A 20,363-nucleotide genomic window follows, 5' to 3' on the forward strand; every position below is an offset into this window, starting at 1 on the left:
TAATTTTTCTGTAGATTCTTTGGAGTTTTCTGTATGCACAGTCATATCTTCAAAGAGTGATAATTCTATTTCTTTTTAATCTTTATACCATCTTTTTTTCTTGGCTTTCCTCATTAGCAAGGATAGCCAATATAATGTCAAAAAATGCAGGAATAATGGGTACAATAGGTAGAATAGTGTCCCTCAAAATTCATGTCCACCTGGAACCTTAGAATGTGACCTTATTTAAAAAGTGGATCTTTGCATCCGTAACTAAGGATCAAGATGAGATCATACTGGATTAGGGTGAGCCCTAAATTCAATGAAAGTGTCCTGATAAGAGGCAGAAAAGGACAATACAGACACAAAGAGAATACGGTGATGTGAAGATGGAGGAAGAAATTATAATGCTATAGCTATAAGCCAAAGAATGCCAAGGATTGCCAGCAACCACCGGAAGTTAGGAGAGAGGCATATCACCGTTTGTCTCTCAGAGCTTTCAAGAGGAACCAACGCTACTAACACCTTGCTTTTGGACTTTTGGCCTCTTGAAATGTGAGAATAAATTTCTGTTGTTTAAAGCCACCTAGTATATAGTTTGTTATTGCAGCCCTAATGCAATGGGCAACTTTCTATGGGAATCTAATGCAATGGGCATCTTTCTATTTTGACGTCCTTGCCTTATTTATTTAATCTCTCTCTCAGCTTTAAATTTGAGAGAACTTTATTTTTTTTATTACAGTCTTGTTAAACATTATTTTGAATAGGCAGTGTATTCACATAGTTCAAATTTAAAAGGTGTTAAAGTACAAAATTGAACTGAGTAAATTTGAAGATCAAACTGGCTTTATTATGCAATCCTTGAATCAGGCAGATCTAGCAACTACGGGTAGGACACAGAGGGGTTGTAAATAATGGAAGAATTTTACAGGAAGAAGGCTGGGGCAAGGGAGTGATTAGCAAAAGAAAAGAAAGGATTATTTTCAGGCCAGCACATCTTCTTTTGGGGGACAAGTGAATGGCAAGGGTTTTATTTTGCAGATTGCCTCTCTTCCTTTTGGTGGGAGTGGGGGTTGGGAATGAGGGCCCAAGACACAGATAACTTTACCTTGTGCTGACCAGAAAATTCCAGATTGGTTGATTAACAGTACATTTCTGGAGAAGGTTGAAACTGCAGTTACGTGAAGTATTAAGTCTAGGTTTGACATCACGGGCTTTAGCACAAGTGATGCCATTTTGGGCCCATAGTTTTCTCTTTAACAAAGGGTACGCATATTTACTCTCGCTCCCCACTGTACACAGCAAGATTCCTCCTCATTTTTATAACTTAGTAGTATTTTTATTGGATGGATGTACCATAATTTAATTCCTTATTGGTGAATATATAGGATGTTTTCAATTTTTTGCAATAACAAATAGTGCTCAATGAATACATTAGTATGTTTGTATAATTATGAGTACATCTGCTGGATAAATTCCTAGTAGTGGAGCTGCTGTTTCAAAGAGCATGTAATTTCTCAAGCTTTCGTAATTTTGATAGATATTGCCAAATTGCCTTCCAAAGAGATCAGAACAATTTAGCCAACATGGTCATACTTTTTGATCTATGCTAATCTGATAGGGGTGATATCGTATCTCCATGTTGTTTTAACGTATATTTCCTTATAAGTGAAGCAGAGCATCTTTTTATACGCTTAATAACCATTTGTATATCTTTCTTTGCTACATCCTTTGCCTATTTTACTACTGTCTTATTTTTTTCCCTTTATAGATTTATACTAGTTCTTTATGAGTTATTAATACACATATTTTCCTAGATACATTTCCTCTTTAATATAATGTTCTCACATTTTCTGATTTTGTGAATTTTTGGGGTATGTTATTTCTTTCCATGGTGCTAGTATACAGTTGTGATAGGTGCCAGGCCAGAAGAAAGTACAAATTTATCATGCCTGAGAGATTGTATTTTCAACGAATCCTTATGTGACTTTAGTCACAACTTGAGGGCTCTTATTTGATATACCTTCTGTGTTTCAGGTAAAAATTTGACTCTGAGAACTGTATCCTGACATACACATACATTTTTAAACATTTACTTTGGCACAAGGGAAAAACAGGTCATTGTAAAAGAAAAAAAAAAAAGCAAAAGTAGAAATAAAAATAAGCAGCAAGAAAATCCCTCAATCTCTTCCACTGTTAACACTAGGCTTTTTGTGACATATACCATATTTTGCCATGTGTAAGGCACACTTTTTTGCCCAAATTTGTGAGAGGAAAAATAAGGATGCGCATTATATGTGGGTAGTACTAATTCCATTTCCCTGAAAGTTTGGGCCAAAAATGGGGGTGTGCATTATACACAGGAGCACATTATACATGGCAAAATATGGTACTTTTGGATATATGATTACATATATATATTTTCTTCTGTTTAAAAAGAGGAATATACGAAGGATACTTTAAACTTTTTCAGTTAATCTTACAAATCTAAAGAATTTAATTGTTGAAGAAGATTCCATTATATAGCTATGAAACAACGGTGTGGTTTGTCCTCAATTATTTCTGCAAGCTCATCCTTTTCTTCATAGTCATTAAATATGACCTATTCTCAACACTTAGCCTTGACCATCTTCTCTTCTCACTCTGTATTATCTCCCTGAGTAATCTTTGATGGCTCCTAGCATCAGTTATTAGATACCTGCCAGTGACTTCTAAATTTACAATTTATAAGCCTCTTCGGAGTCCTAGTCTAGGCATCTAACTGCCTGTTTAGCATTTCTAATGTGTCAGAGACACCTCCAACTCTGCATATGCAAACTAGACAACTAATGATCCCCTGCCCCCAAACCTGACAGTCTTCCAGTGTTCTCTAAGTGAATGAATGGCAAGATCATCTAAATAAGCCATAAACTTAGATCTGATATATCACCACTGACATGTCCTTCACTTCTCCCCATATCTACTGTATTACCAAGTCTTACCGAATTTTCCTCCTAAATATCTCAAGTCTTTCCATTTCTTCGCGTCTTCACTGCTAATATCTTAGTCTATGCCATGATCTTTGGCCACACCCAACTGGTTTCCTGCACCCATGCAGGCAGGCCCTCATCTTATAAATTCTCTGCACCAGTGTTTTTCAAAGTATCTGTGGTTAAGGACCAGTTTTTAAACATTTCCAATCTGTCACAGACCAATATCTTTGTAAAATACAATAAAAATAAGTTACTGGAAATAAAGCAAAAAGCAAAGGTACACAAAACACAAGCCTTGCATTTTTATTAGAAGTAACAGACATAAAACTGCTCTGTCAAATTGGTATAAAAGTTTCTGAACACTGAAACATAATGTGAGTGCTCATTTCTGTTCCTTAGGAATAAGCTTCTTTCCCTGTTAAGCTCCTTCTCTCAATTTACTTGTCTTGGCCTCGGTCTTGGGGAATCTTTGAGGTGGGGAAGCACAGTTTATCTTCCCTCTTGTCTCCAATCTGCATTCCAGACACTGGTTATTACCTTGTGCTAGTATTTATCTTAGTCCTACCTAGAGTAATTTGGGTGGGGTGGGAGGAGGCAGAAGTGACCTTGGCCCTTTAGGCTGTACTGGTTCTTTGAATTTTCCCAGATTCTGATCAGATCTCCCATTGTGCATTGTGTCTTCTTTGACTTAGCTTGGCAGACATTTTGGCTTTCCAACCTAGTCAAGTTAGTGATTTTTCTGACTCACACCCATTTTGGGATTTCTGCCTATAGGCAATAAAGATACCTCCTTTGCAAGGCTCAACAGTATTTCCTGTTTGCTTTCAGATGGACCAATTTGACTGAAGCTTGTTCTTTCTTGCAAGAATTAGATGTCAAAAGTAGCCAATTATATGACTTCTGATATTTTTTTACTTTGAGAAAAAGAAAACACTGACTCAAACATATTGATTTATTGTATTACATAACTGGAGTCCAGCAGTAGGGTGGGCTTCAAACTGGTAAGCTCAGCAATGGCTCACTTATGTCACTATGAGCCCAAGTTTATTCCTGTCTGCATTCTGCTGTTCTCAATGGAGGCTTCCTCCTAGGCTTGGCTTCTTGTGCTGGTAAGGGAGATGCCAGTAACTACAGAGGACAGAGACTTCCTTGGTGGTGTCTTTGGGTAGAGGCAGGGAGGGACTCTCCATTAAAATGAAACACATATTTTCTCTGTCTGTTTGGATCAACTTAGGTCGTGTGTTTAAATCTAAAATACTTCTAAAAGCCTTTAAGGTTTAGGTTTGATAGGCACAAAATCAGTGTTCCAAGTTATAGCAGTTCAACCAGCTCCTTTGTAAGGATTTAGGAGTATCACTTCCCAGCTAGGGAGAGAGGGCTCCTCATGGCATTCCGTATTTTAAGCTCTATCATTGCCACCCCACCCCTTTTCTGTTATCAATTCATATGTTTAGTCAGGACTCTAGTTCTCAATGACAAATACCCGACACAAACTGGCTTAAGGAAAATGGGAATTTATTGACACATGGAACTATAAAGGTTATGGAATAGCCTGGCTTTGGGTGTGGCTGGATAGAAGGACTCAAGTGATGTCATCCACATCCTCCTTTTCTCTTTAACAGATTTTCCCTATATGGTCGTCATGAGGGCCACCAGAAGCCCAGGACTCACATGGTATCCGCTTAGCAACCTTGGCAGAAAGACAGCATTGTCTCTGATAAGTCTGGCAGAAAAATCCCAGGGAAGATACTAATTGGCTACATTCTCATTCCTGAATCAATTACTGTGGCCTTGTGAATGGAATATTTTTATTGGTCAGGTTTGGGTCATGTATCTGCTATGGTTAGGGGAAACAGATCAGCCACAGCTAAGCTACTTAGACATGGTTCCCCTCTGGACAAGGGGTTGGTTATTGGAAGAAGAAAAGATGAATGTTGAAAGGCAAAAATAATAGCTGCTCACTCTAATGGTATTTTAGGAATTCAAAGGAGGCAATTTTACTAGGGCAGTAAGTTTCAGATTGTGGTTCCAAGACCTACTAAATCAGAAATGCTGGGGGTGGGGCCAGCAATCTGTTTTAGTAAACCCACCAGGTGATTCTGATGCAGGATAAAGTTTGAGAACCCCTGAAAAGGAGGTTTCCTTCAGGGGCTGTGGAAGTGCAGTGGAGCTAGCAATTAATTCTGGGTACAGGGGAGGTTTCTTAGGGGAGGTGGAATCTAATTTGGGCCCTAGAGGAGGAGTAGACCTCTCCATGTGAATAAATTTCCATTTTTTCTCTCTAACTTCCTACTCTTCTCCTTCGGTGAAACCTGACTGATGCTAATTTACCATATTTATTGTGCCTTTTGAGCCCCTATTGCTCAGCTTTTTTTGTCCTAGGGTGTCCTTTTTTTTTCTTTCTCTTCACTGATTTGAACCCTAGCCACCCTTAAAGGTTCAGCTCAAACTTTCCTTTCTTCCAGAAAACCTTATCTGAAAAGCTCAGTTTTCACTAATTATGACTACCCTGTAAGTTTTCTTCTTTCATCCTTTTAGCACACACTTACTGATTTCTTATATACCAGGTACTGTGGTAAGTACTGGAATTGTGTAAATGAATTATACTATCTGGTTTAAAGGATATCTGTATATTCTTTAAGATGCATTCAGAATGTCCTCTAGCAAAGGCTCTACCAGTTTACGTATTCACCAGCATATGAAGCTGCTTAGTTCCCCACGTCCTCATCACCACTGGGTACTATCGGTCTTTCTCATTTTTGCCCAACTGATTAAGTGAACGATATCTTGCATTTTTACTATGATATTTTTATATGTGGGTCTCTGCGTTTATACTAGTTGATGCAGCTCCTTGGATGTATATATTAATATTTTTCATCAAATTTGGGAAGTATTTGGCCATTATATCTTCAAATTTTTTTTCTGCTCCTTTCTCTGTCTCTTCTCTCCTCTTCTTGTACTCCCATTATGCGTACGTTGGTGCATTTGATATCCAACATTTGTCTGAGGCTCTGTTCACTTTTCTCCAGTCTTTCTTTATTTTTAAAAAATTTTTATTGGGGAATATTGGGGAACAGTGAGTTTTTTTCCAGGACCCATCAGCTCCATGTCAAGTCGTTGTTTTCCATCTAGTTGTGGAGGGCACAGCTCACTTGCCCATGTGGGAATCAAACTGGCGACCCTGGTGTTATGAGCACTGCGCTCTAACCAACTGAGCCAACTGGCCGCCCCTTCTACATTCTTTTTTCTCTCTGTTCTGCTGGTTGCATAATCTCCATTGGTCTTTCTTCAAGATAGCTGATACTTTCTTCTGCCAATTCAAAGCTATTATTCAACACTCTAGGGAACTTGTTATTTTAGTTATTGTACTTTTTCCTCCACAATGTCCATGTAGTTCTTTTAAAAAATTATTTCTGTCTCTTTATTGACGTCTCTAATTGTTACAAGATTGTCATAACTTTATTTACTTTTTTTTTGGCATTGTTTCCTTTAATTCTTTCAATATATTTATAATGGTTATTATGAAGTCTGTTCAAGTCAATATTTGGGACTATTCACAGGCAGTTTTTGTTGCCTGTATTTTTTTCCTGCATATGAGTCACACATTCCTGTTTCTTCTTATATCATGTGATTTTTCCTTGTTGAAAACTGGACATTTTCCGTAATATATTGTAGCAAACCCAGATACTGATTGTCTGTTTTCCCTGGCACTTTTTTCTGTTGTTGTTTGCTTATTTATTTGTTTTGTGACTTAACTGAACTATTTTAGTGAAGTCTATTGCCCTGCACTGTGCAGCCTCTGTTCTTGCTCCTCAGAGGATGCAGTCTCGGATGTGCGTAAGTCACTGTGGGATGACAGTGTCTTAGCAGGGCTCCTTTGTCTCTTTCTTTGATCTCTCTGTTAGGCTGTCTGCCTCTGTTGGTATCACACTTGTATTTAGGCTGATTGCTCTGTTATTTTTGACCACCCTGAGACATAAATTTCTCCACAGTCTGATCCAATTCATTTTGGGTTCCTTTGCTGGGGTACTTTTTGAAACCAGTTTCTGACATTTTTTTCCTTTCCTCAGGAGGCTCTTTTAGCCTTTTCTTTCCCTGGTTCTATCCGTTAAACCTACTGGCCTACCAGTTTAGCTTGTTGATATCATAAAGCTTTCAGCTTCTTCTTATCCAATATCCAATTTCTTTTTCAATTTCTCTCTTATTTCTGAGATTGCCTGTAGGCATGCAACTTACCTAAACTGTGTTTTCAATAAAGTCACTTACTTCTGAGGAGAGCTTAAAAGCTCTCTGTTGTTATTGCTAGCCTCTCCTCCTGGGCAAAATCTTCTAGTCATTGCTCCAAAGCAGCTTTTGGGGATGGTGGCCCACTTTTTGTGGAATGACAACCCTGGCTTATGAGCAGAACTCTGGGTGGGTCAGTAGCTTCTGGTCTTCTTGCCTTGCCTCTCCTAGAGTGGAACCTCTGCCCGACCAATGTGTTAGGACAAGGCCACTTAGGGCCACAATAATTTTGACCTGCTTTATCTGGGATTGAGCCTTGAATTTATGAGTTTGGCTTGGGTTTAAGAAGCAATCCCTAAACCTCTCTGCTTTATTTGCCAGAAATGTATCCTCTATAACATGGAGCTGGGAGGGAGAAGAAAGGTTACTGGCGTGTCCTTCTGGAGGGAGAAGAAAGGTTACTGGCGTTGTCCTTCTGGAGGGAGAAGAAAGGTTACTGGCCTGTCCTTCTGGAGGGAAACCGTATTGCCTGGGAGCTAGGGGAAGTGGGAGCCTCATCTTCTTCAATAACAACTGGAGTAGAACTTCCATTACACTGAGATAGCAGGTCAAATGCCACAGACTCTCACTGTTCTTACCAAGATTTAGTAGATTTTCTTGAATAAATGTTTCTTCACTTGCTGTATGCCCTTTGGACAATTTAGAGAGACTTTAAATGGTTGTTTTTTAAAAATAATATTCACCAGATGGTTCACGGGGAAGTGTGTCTATAGAACTCTTAATGATTCTATTCTTGAAGTGGAATTTTCTCTTGAATTGCTTTTGTAGCTATTATGTAGACTCTATACACAATGCTATAGGGGTAAGGAATTCATAAGATGAAGACCCTGAAGGTAAAGGATTATTCTTATTTTATGTTTGAGGACGCTATTTGTTAGTATTACTTAAATTAGAGTTTTAGTCAAAATTGTATTGTTTCTAAATCCCAGGTCATTGTTCATTGATGGATGTATCATACTTTTGATTTGTATTTTTAATGAATTGAGACCCTAGTCTTCAGATAACAAATATATTAGTTATGTACTGCTGCATAAAAAATTATCCCAAAACTTAACGGCTCAAAACAATAATATACTTTTTATACAAGTTTTATCATTTCTGTGGGTCAGGAATTCAGCACTGATTTAGCCAGACAGTCCTTGATAGGGTCCCTCATGAGACTGCTTTCAGAATGTCGACTTAAGTTCCACTCATTTGAAGGCTTGACTAAGGCTGGAGGTTCTGTCTCCAAAGTGGCTCACTGAAATGGTTGTGGATTTGGTGGTAGTTGTTGGCAGAAGGCTTTAATTCCTCCCCTTATGGGCTTCTCAACAGGCTGTTCTGGATGTCCTCAAAACATGGCACTTGACTTTTTCTACTGTGAGTGATCCAAGAGAGAGAGGGGAGAGTCAGACAGAAGCTATCATTTTTATGGCCTAGCCTTGGAAGTCACAAAGCATCACATCACCACATTTGCTAAGTCTGATCTTCATTCAAGGAGAGTGGAATTTTGCTTCACCTCTTTAAGTGAAACGTATCAAAGAATCTGTGGACACCTTCGGGAACAAAACATGTTCTTAACAAGAAGAGGCAAACTGATTTCTGGTCACCATTGTACTAGTTTTGGTACGAACTCAGACAAATAACTGCTTGTTTTCTTGAGTTAGTTTCTAAACTTCTATACATGCTATACCGGTGTACACAGCTGCAGCCTGACACAAATGCTGCAAAATTCAAGTATCAGTAAGAACTCAGTTTTCTTGGACTATGTTCTTTTGCAGGACATGAAATGGCTTGTGACTCATCAAACTTTGATCATGGCCCTGCGCCTATCCAAATAATTAGGTTTGGATTTTCAAGGCAGAAAGAGAGCAATAGTTGCCCCCAACTCCTACTTGTTAGAATGTTTGTATTTGAGAAGAAATAGTGATGAGATTCTTCATGTCATTGACACAAAGCACCATTTATGTTAAGAAATCACAGGAACAAGTTTGTGATGACTGTTCTTTTTTCTAATACTTTCTGGCATTGAGTAGTATCTGCGCTGAGCAGGCAGAAACTGAGCTCTAGCTAAGCTGCTCAGTACTTGTTGTCTGGCCAATCACAAAATGGAGTGGGTAAAAGAAGAGGATGGGGAATTGCGGAATAAAGTGATGGTAAGAAGAGGATGTGGGGTAGGATACCTTTTTTCTGTCAAGAATATTGACACTTTTAGATGGGAATGAGAAATTCTGTAAGCAGTCCAAGGAGACTGAAAGACATAAAAGTTTGGAGTAGTGGAGTCTAAGATAAAAACATTTTTTTCTCAGGGATGCCGTAAATATTGATGGTCATCTTTAAAATTATAGATTTCCAGACTCAGGTCTTATGGACAACCTAATCTAGTCTCCTCTTTTTCCCCTTCTCACTTGTAAGAAACTGAAATCTGGTGAGGTTAATTAATATCAGAGCAGAGGCTAGAAAGGTAACTCTTGTGATTCCTAAATGCAAGTATTTAATGTTCTGTATTGCCTTGCGTGGTTCATAAGGCTTTGATTCAGTCCCTTGCTACTTCTCCATCCTCATCCTGTCCTTTCTTTACATCACTCCACCTCAACTGAGCTGTCCTTCTTGTTATTCCTCAAACATACCCAACTTGCTCCTGTTTCAGGGCCTTTGCACTGATGTATGCTCTAGTGGAAAGCTCTTCTTCCAGCTATCTGTATGAATTCCCCCCTTTTTTCCTTTATATCTCTGCTCAGATGTCATATCATCAGAGAGGACTGCCTTGACTACTCTGTCTAAAACATTACCCAGCCCCTACTTCATTTCCCCCTTACTTGCTTTATTTTCTTTATTTTGTTACCATATTTGTTTATTGTTTTTTTCTATTCAAATATAAATTATACGAAAAGCAGGTACTTGATCTTTGTTGACTGCTGTATCTTCCAGTGCTTAGAATAGTGACACAGATTATGTATTCAATTTGATGTAAGTCAAATTATGTCACTCCTTGCTCAAAACCTTCCTATCTCATTTACAGTCAAAACCAAAGCCCTTAAAATACCCTGTTATGGACTGAATTGTGTCCCCTTCAAATTCATCTGTTGAAGTCTTAAGCCCCAGTACGACTTCGAATGTATTTGGTGATTACAGTTAAATGAGGTCATATGGGTGGGCCCTAATCCAATGTGACGTGTCCTTATAAGAAGGAGATTTACCAGAGATACATGTGTACACAAAAAAGCCACATGAGGACACAGTAAGAAGGTCGCCAACTGCAAGCCAAGGAGAGAATCCTCAGGAGAAACCAAACCTGTCTACACCTTGATCGCTGATTTCCAGCCACCAGAACCATGAGAAAAATCCATTCTTGTTGTTTAAGCCAGCCTGTGGTATTTTGTTGTGGCAGCCCAAGCAGACTAATATAGCCTGTAAGTATTCCCCATTCCCTTTACCTCATCTCCTGTGTTCCCTCTTACTCATGCTGTTGCAGCCTCTGGCCTTCTTGCTGTTTCCCAAGTATTCCAAACTAGCTTTTACCTCAGAGATGTCTTTCCCATCAAGGCTGTTTGTGTTATGAGGGCAGGAGTTAGTGTTGGCTTCTGGTTTGCCACTGACTTTTTGGTGCTCATAAGAATTCCTGGCACAGAGTAGGCTCTGAAGTAATATTTATTGGCTCAGCTAATGAATAAACAAATGGAACTGATCCATAGATAGACAAAAAGATAAGTATGACAGGCTAGAAAATCCATAAATTCATTTTCCATATGGGAACTTAATACTTTGTTGTTGGCATTTGTTTTTTAAAGGACATTTCAATGGAGGTGGGGGGAAGAATGATTTAGTTAATATCTGGAAACTTCATGACTGATTTAATACATTTGGAAGAAAACAAAGTTATCTCTCTACTTCATATCACAAAAAATAATATATTTTTAAATTAATTAAACATTTAACTGTGAAATTAAAATTATGAAATTATATACAAAAATGTAAAAAGCTTAGGAGAATTTTTATATAATTTCTGGGTGTGTATGCCTCTGTGGGTGGGGTGATGCTTCTTAGGAAAAAAAGAACACTCCAAAGTCATAAAGAGAAACATTGACACATTTGATTACATTTAAATTTTAGAATGGCAAAAGACATTAGACAAAATGTCAGTGGGGAGAAACCAATTGCAACATATTTGACAAAAGGTTGATAAATTTTTTTGTATATTAACAACTCTCTCCTGATGAAAAAAGAGACAACCAGCTCATTAGAACATGAGCAAAGAACATTAAAAGGATTTTTTTTAAAGGAGGAAGTGCACATGGCTAGTAGATCTGAAAGGATGCTCAACAGTTTCATTCATACACACACGCACAAACACACTCACTCACTCAAAATTTTTTTACCCATCAGTGTCGTTCATTCTTTCATCAAATACACACTGAGTTTGTACTGTGTGCCGAGTATCATTCTATGTATGGAGATAAAGAAGTGAAGAAAATATAAATATCCCTGACATCATAGAGCTCACGTTGTAGTGGAGAGAGATAGATAAGAAACAATGAAGAAACAAATGATTGTGGAGGAGAAAGGAATTCTAATCAAATCAGATATCATAAAATATATAAAGTTGTTCAAGAACAGCCCCTACAAAAAGCACCAGACACAGTATTTTGAAGGTGAATTCTACCAAACCTTTAAGGAACAGACAAGTCCAATGATACTTAAATTATTTCAGAGTTAAGAGAAAGAAGTGAGGCTGTGGAGTAATGGTCATTCTCCTATGTATTTAGTGTAAGTGGGAATTTGTACAGTACAATCTCTTTGGAAAATATTCCAACAATGTCTCTCTCTCTCTCTCTCTCTCTCTCTCTCTCTATATATATATATATATATATATATATATATATATATATATATACTTTTTTTTTAACCCAGTCTCACTATTGGGATTCTAACCTTTAGAAAAAAATGTATCACTTCATAAGGCAGTTTGTATACACCAATATTTGTAGTATCAAAAAAACTGAAAACAACTTCAGTGTTCAATAACAGGTTGAATGATTGATGATGGAGCCATACTATGAATATTATGCCCCAATTAAAAGAGGGGATATATATATATATCTATATACACACACACATATACATACATACGTATATATATGGTTTAATTGGAGAAATGTCAGCAATCAGAAAAGCAAATAGTAGGCTAATATATAAATTTTGGGAAAAGTACTAAAGAATATTTCCCATTACATGCAGATAACATGTTTGTGTATATTTGTATGACTATAAAGAAATGTATGGAAGGAAACACATCAAACATTGATTAGGAGTTTGGAGATAGCTTGTTGGCTTTTTCTTTTTCTTTGTTGGCTTGTTGCCTTAGAAAAGATTTTCAGTTTGAAAGGAAAATCATATAAGATATTTTTAAAAAGACTTTTATTTCAGTTTTTCCTATGCTTGTTTTAATGTGAATGAGAGAAAACACACAAGCTTGGGTGCTAGTTAAAACTGGGTATGTGGTGTGATGTATTTAGTATCCATAAGGCAGGACTTGTGAGTTTTCCCAGATTTTGCCCAATGGTTGAGTTTTTATGTTGATGTAGTAAGTAGAGTAACCCTGAGAAGTTACTCAAGTTCTCTCAACCTGAGTTTTTTCATCAGTAAAATAAGGGTTAAAAATATCTACCACACATTTTTATTTGTGAAATGACATATGAAAGGATTTTGAGAGTGTTAAGCTTTTAACTCGATAAGTTTTAATTGAATTCTAATTTCCTGACATTTTTGAGTGGCTATGATATGCCATCACATGATTGCTCTGGGGATGAAAAAAATGTACAAGGCTAGAGAACAAAGGCAGGTAAAATCTTAACCATGCAAAGCATTATATCAAATGCCAGATGAATATTACCTATTTTAATGTATTATTGAAGGCAAACATGATTTAGGAAGACTGCACGGAGGAGGTCAGACAATACAATTATTAGAAATGTGCATGATTTGGATAGGACAGGCACAGGCACTCACACCGGTGCTTGAGTTTTGCAGATGCATGAGTAGACGCGAGAGCGCCCCCTTCCGGAGCCAACCCGCTCTGGCCCCTTTTTCGTGCCTGCAGGCGAGCGCGGTGCCGGCGGTACGCAGGCGCCGGGAACAGAGGAGGGCTCGCAAAGGCTCGACAGGCGCGCATGCGTGCATCTCTGTGGAGGCGGTAGCTTCTTCGGCGTCGAGACTGGAGGCTGAGAGCTAAACTGTGTGGGGAGCAAATGGGATCCGGCTGTTAGTCGTGTAGGCATAGGTAGGACCGCTGCCTTGTGGGGAGTAGGGGGCTGGAAGGCGGGAGCCCATAGCGTGGGGGTCTTGAGCCTTTCCTATGAGATTCGGGTCGACTATTGTATCTGTGTCGCAGCGACTGCGCACAAAATGGCGGCGGGCAGACGGCGGGGGCGGGAGGAGGTTGCGGGACCCCCGGGATGGGGAGGGAAGGGAGCTTGGCTGCCCTGCGACCGCGTCGGCTCGCCTCACTGCCCCGGAGGGCCGGGTGGGCACCCGTGCTAGCACCGTGCTTCTGGAAGAGCCGCCTGACGCCGTTGCACTGGGCGGAGGAACGAGAACAGCCCTTTGGCAAGGCCGTGGCGGCCCCTTCCTCATGGGCGCAGAGCCTGCTGAGGCCGCCCCGGTCCTGACAGCCGGAGCAAGCGGTGGTGAGGGAGCCTCCAGGAGGGAGGAAGCATTCCCATCGGGCCTCGGAGAGAGGCGGTGGAGCCCGAGCCGAGAGCCTCTTGGCTAGCGCCGTTGTGCACGAAACGTGGAGCGGAGAGCATGTTTGGGGCTGGGGGAGTCGGGGGGAAGGGGGCATGGTGCGACCCAGCGGCTTTGGCTGGTCTGTGTTACGCCTGACCTGTGCGGGTGTGAAAGCAAGGAAATTGTCAACTCTGTGCGGGACGCGGAGGGCTGGTAAATGGCTCTGATACTTAATACCAAATCTCTCAGAGGAATCATGAATACAGACAGTTGGTGGTTTATTTTTGTGTGATTCCTAGCTTGGGCCCCGTTCTGTTAATGGTGTGGGGAACATATACCGTATACCATGTACATGAATCCGTGAGGACGTTTGAAACTGATCTTTTGTTTGGGGTAAATGCGAATGAAGGAGACTTCTATTCCTACAAAATCTTTAATTGAACGACGAAGGCTGCCTCAAGCTAATTTTTCTTAATCTTAAAATTTGCTGTTAGGCGAAACTTGGGGGTGAAATACTATGGAATTTGAAGAAGTTCTGAAGAAAAACTTATTACCAGGATCCGGCGACTTATGTTGGTTCCAATTCTTTTGCTGAAGAGCTTTGGAATTGCGCACAATTTGTCTTCATTTGTTGTAAAGTGTTATTTTTCAGGGATGTTTGCTGGTTCAGATTTGCAGTTAAAATTGATAAACGGGGGGGAAAATTACAGAAAAGATGAATTTAATGAAGTTTATACAGATAATAAACAACATTTACATTATTTCAAAATAGCCTTAAATTTTGTTGGTGATTAGATAATCTAGACTTAGTGGGCTTATGTTGGATTTAAAAATTTTTTGACCGCATTTCATATGTACTTTATTTTGTATTCCCATACACGGTAATACGCACTTTTAAATTATGTGGACTCAACACGTTAATACACTAAAAATATGCTGGGCCATTCCCTCCTTCGTTGGTTGTGTTGAAGCAAATAAAGGTAAAAGATAAAATGGAAGAAATCACAAAATGTCATTCGTATTTAATAGCTAGTTTTCTGTGTATTCCTGTCAGATATTTATTACCTTGAATATTGGTTATATTTTAGTTTTGTATTCTCTTGTACGGACCCTTTCATTATAGAGGGTATATATAGCAGATACTCTGGTTTAAAAAACGCTTCTTTACCGTGGGTGATCACTTTGCACTTCATGGCTCTTAAAGATTTTTCTCTCGGGTGCTCCTAAGGAGGTGATCTCTGGAAATTTTGTTTTCATGTAATGAAAGAAAATGAGTAAAATAGTTTAGTGGAAAGAGAATAGGCTTTGGAATCAGAAGATCTGGATTCAAGTCCCTATTTTCTTCTGACTGGGTGTGTGAGATTGTGTGTAAGTTATTTTAGTCTTTCTGAACTTTGGCTTCCTTATCTGTAAAATGGTGATAATACTACTTGCTGCTTGGGATTGTTGTGAGGATTAAGTGAGACAATGTACGTATGGGAAGCTCCTATCCCTTGGTACATACTACCGTATTTCCCCGAAAATAAGACCGGGTCTTATACTAATTTTTGCTCCAAAAGATGCATTAGGGCTTATGTTCAGAGCATGTCATCCTGAAAAATCATGCTGGGGCTTATTTTCTGGTTAGGTCTTATTTTCAGGGAAACACGGTAGATGCTTAATAAATGTCAGCTGTTACTTTTATTACTACACATTTTTAAATGCTTAGGCAGCGCCATTTGATAGAAAATTGCAACCCTTGGATACTCCCTTTTAATTAAAAAGGCTTAAAGGAATTTAGATTAAATTGTTAGAATTTTGGAGCTGAAAGATCATCTAGTCTTTATTAAAATATTTTGTGCATCTATAAATGTTATGTATGCCTCTCTTGTGGCATTTCTTAAAACATTGTAACTATTTACACACATGATTGTTCACCTTTGTTATCTGTTCCAGTGCCTGGTATGTATTAGATGCTAATATGTTGAATGAATGAATGAACTCAGCTGGTATTTGCCAGAGCCTAAATACAAACACAGGCCGTTGGAGTCGAAATTTTGCTTTCTATTATGACTAAGTGTATACTGGTCAAGGTTTAAGTACATTTGTTCAAAGTCTTAATAAAATGTTAGACATACAGAGAAACAGTGTTTCTAGTCCGGGTAATCAGTAACATAGTTTGGGCTGTTCAGCCTGGAAACAGGAGCTACTGCATGTTGAAATGGGGTGGTTTCAAGTTCCTCCAAACTGAAAGTAATTATATTTGTAGCTAAAGCCAATAAGCCCCTCTTTGTATCTAACTTTACTTTTTCATTGCTTCAGCTGTATTTACTGTAGTCTGAAATTTGTGGTCGAAAATTGAAATGGAAGGAAAATGGGTATATGGAAGATAAAAGGAGAATAAGGAAAAGGAAAAGGTGAGGTGTAGAAATAAAACATAGCTGTAACTGATCAGTGAGGGTCAAGAATAACAAAGGGTTTTCTTTGAAAAGTTCCGGAACTATAGGAGAAAGCTTTAAGGTATATATATTTTGATATTTTCTTAGTGGTTACCTTGGGAGATTATATATATATATATATGGTTATTTTTAACTCCTGAATTCCTAAAATACCAAAATATATTTATTGTTCCAGTTTTTAAAAAAATTTTATACTTTTTTCCTGCCTCATTTCTGCAGTCTTCATTTTATTAAACTTTAAACTGATTTCACTGTTGTCCCTCCTAGTAAGTGAATGTTGCCTATTTTCTTTTGAATTTCTTCATTTTTTTAAAAAAAACATTTTATGGAAAAATTTTAACCACAAAAAGCAGAGTATAGCATAATGATTCACCACCTGTACCTATCACCCAGCTTTAACAAATATAAACTAATGGTCAATCTTGTCTCTATCCTCCACCCTATTCTTAAGCAAATCCCACATCATGTCATTCATCAATTTTATAGTTAAAAAATTTTCTCTAAAACTTTTAGAGAAAGCATGTGCTTATCACACCTAAAATAACAATTCTTTAATGTTATTCAATCCGTATTCAAATGTCCCCAATTGTGTCTCATATACCATACACGTGTGTATATACATATATTAATTTATTTTCTATTACCATATTGAAAATTTCAGCAATTACCCAAGTCTTAATAAAAGGAACAAATACCTACCTGCTCTTAAATAAAGCATTTTGTTTACTGTCTTAACCATTTTTTGAGCACCTATTGCATATCAGGAAGTATAATTTTAATTACTCTTCACATCATTCTAAAGTGGGTATTGTTTTAATTCCCATTTTTCACATGATCAAACTGAGGCTTGGGCTAACTAGCTGGCTGGGGGGTTACATTTTCAGAAAGCAGCAAAACCAGAATTAAAACGCTGAATATAGGGTCTAAGTTTTTAAAAACACTATGTTACATTAGTGTTAAATTTTACTTATGGGAGTTAACCAACTTTGCATGAAGTCATTCAGTGGCACCCCTCCTAGCAGGGTGGGTGTCTTCAAATCAGTGGAAAGTTCCCCAAAGATCAAATTATTATGGATTGCACAATGGGCTGAGTAACAGTCAATAGTTAGGAGTGAACATGAGCAGAAAAAGAAGGGCCAAGTCCAAACATTTGCTTAGGCCTGATGTTCTTTATCATATTGCAGGTTTTCCATTCCTTTCTGGACTTAGTATATAACTAAGAAGTTAGGTAGTCTGGTGTTGGACTTAAAACTTTGGGTCATTAACTTTTTGAATGAATTAAAGCCCTGGCTGAGAAGAATTCCCTGTCTTCCTTTTTCTTTCCTCAATCCTCTTACACACACAACTATCCCCCCTCCCAACTGTTAGAGTAAGTTGCCTATATTGTCCTCTTATCCTAGTATATTTCTTAAGAATGGGATATTTTCTTTCATAGTCACAGTACAGCTACCAAGCTCAATAAATATAAGTGATAAAATTCTTTATTCTGATTATTGACCCAAAAATGTCTTTATAGCAGTTTTTGTTAGTTCCCCCTCTCCCCCCCCCAGTATAGGATTAGATAATTATATTTAGTTGTCATGTCTCTTTAGTCTTTTTTACTCTGGAACATTTCCATAGCCTTTGTCTTTGCAGAGTTGACACTTTTGAAGAATACAATCTGCTCTTTTCCCCACTGATTTCTTTACAACTTTTTAATGTTTTTCACATGTTTTTCTTAAAAGCAAAATTATCAGACCCCTAACATTATAAATAAATTCCAGGGACATGAGAAATTGCAGGCTGAATGCCAAGTGGTGGCAGAGGCACTTGGATGCTTTTTTGTTTTTAATAGAACATTTCTCATTTTGGATTTGTCTGATTTTTCCCCCCTCTTGATTAGATTCAGATTATGCTCCCCTGGCCAGAAAAATTACATAAGTGATGCTGTGTCCCCATGGTGTCAGGTCTGGAGGTGGATGATGTCCAGCTGCCCCTCGTGGGTGATATTTGATCACCTGTTTGGTCAAAATGTTTGATTTTTTTTTTTTTACCCCCTTGAATTAACTGATCTGTGGGGAGACATTTTAGGATTATGCAAATGTCCTACTGTTCATCAAAATTTTACTCTGGGTTTCACATGCACAGGTGATTGATTCTTGCCTGAACCAGTCTTTTCTGTGGTAGTTATAAAAATGGTGGTTTTCCAACTTAGAAGTCCCTCTCCATTTACATTGCTCAGTTGGTATGGGGTTATGGGCTCCTGGTTTTCTCTGAGGTTTATAATTTATTACTGGCCAGTTCTTTCTCCCATTTTATATTTATATATTTTGTCTTCCACGGTGAGAGCCCTGGTTCCCAGCATTGTGAAAAACATTTAATTATTTGCTCAGTCATCTAAAGTAATTTAAGAACTGCTTCACCCATACTACTACAAAAACAAAAACCTACTAAAAAGAGTTAAGAATTTGTAGTTCTCCCCTTTCTCCTAGCTCCGCCCAAATTGATGGTATATAATTCAAATAGTGGGTTCATAATTGACATTTTCTTTTCCCCCTTCAGTGGGTTATAGTATTCATTTGAAAAATGATTGAATTAGTTTGTTTTTAATTTTAGATTGTTTCCCCTCCTTCCTATCCTTGTTTTAATTTTTAATAAAATGTAGGTTGTTAACATGCTTCAAAAAAAACTGTAATAAGATGTACTCTGTGAAATACTCCCATTAGCCTTTCATGCCTTTCTATCCATTACCTCTTATAATAAGTAACCAACTTCATTGTTTTCTGTCTTATCCTACCGATGTTTCTTTTGTAACCATAAGCAGACGTGTGCTTTCTTATTTCCATTTCTTTTACAGAAGTAACATGCTGTATATGCTCTTTTTTACTTTGTAAAGACTTTAAGCCATTTGGCATTTTATGCTTTGGGCCAGATAGTTTAAGTATGCTTCACTGAAGGTTTTTGGAAACCTGTTTTAGGCAGATGGGTACAATTTTTAAAATTTTTTTTATTTGGGGAATATTGGGGAACAGTGTATCTTTCCAGGACCCATCAGCTCCATGTCAAGTCGTTGTTTTCAATCCAGTTGTGGAGGGCGCAGCTCACTGGCCCATGTGGGAATCGAACCGATGACCTTGGTGTTATGATAACTGTGCTCCAACCACTGAGCAAACCCTCTCCCCCTCTTTTTAAAGAAGGGCGCAGCTCACAGTGGCCCATGCAGGGATTGAACCGGCAACCTTGGTGGTCCCAGCACCACACTCAAACCAATTGAGCTAACCGGCCACCCCTGATGGGTACATTTTTTGACTCATGCAATTCATAAAAGACGTGAACAACCAAATGACAGGGCCTCCCAAACAACGAACTGGAGAGTGGAGGTCTTCAGTACTGCGTTTGCCTCTGTGGTTCTGCTTACCTCCGTTATATCAGCTTTATTTTGTTTCATTGTATGTGCTTTCCCACTAAGGCAGTAAATACGCTGTTAACAACATTTGAATTTTATCAGCATCCACTATTTTTCTCATTTCTGGTTTAAAAAAATCTCAGAAAGATTTCTTTATTCCAACTTGGATCAGGTGGCTTCTCTTGGATTAAAGCGTTATATTTATTGAGTGTAGCCAAGGAAGGAGGCCCATCAGTGCACATCTGGGGGGCATCCTTTACTATGAATACAATGGTGTGTTACTATGAATACAATTACGTGTACGGTGCACATGATCCTTTTTAAAAAAGTATATCCGATTATACTCACATATTTAACAAAAAGTTGTTTTCCTGGAGATAATAACTATTAAATCATTGCTATGGGGTTGTTAACGCATGGTTCTCATGGTGATGTGTTCTTGTCATTACAAGTTGATCTTCCATCTTTTCCTAATCTGAAATCACGGTGTTTACCAATCCTTCAGGTAGCAGTGATGTTTGTGATGCCTTCCAGGTTATCAAATCATGTTGTGTCTGCTTATTGTTTCTTTGACAGTTTTCTTGAGATACCACATTTTGG

General features: G+C 38.3%; 1 protein-coding gene across 4 annotated transcripts in view; it reads left to right on the top strand.

The window, feature by feature from the left end:
• Positions 1-20,363, top strand: part of ZNF638 (zinc finger protein 638) — a 113,162-nt gene that overhangs the window by 26,774 nt on the left and 66,025 nt on the right. Inside the window, exon 1 of one of the 4 annotated variants that reach the window (XM_019718804.2) lies at positions 13,362-13,494. The exons of the other annotated variants lie outside the window; for them this stretch is intronic. The gene's annotated coding sequence lies outside the window, so the exon portion shown is untranslated. Of the gene's footprint in view, positions 1-13,361; positions 13,495-20,363 lie in introns of those variants that run through there. 4 annotated transcript variants of the gene reach the window in all.

The sequence above is a fragment of the Rhinolophus sinicus genome, linkage group LG05 (genome assembly GCF_036562045.2).
Source record: "Rhinolophus sinicus isolate RSC01 linkage group LG05, ASM3656204v1, whole genome shotgun sequence".
In the NCBI taxonomy this organism is placed as follows: Eukaryota; Metazoa; Chordata; class Mammalia; order Chiroptera; family Rhinolophidae; genus Rhinolophus; species Rhinolophus sinicus.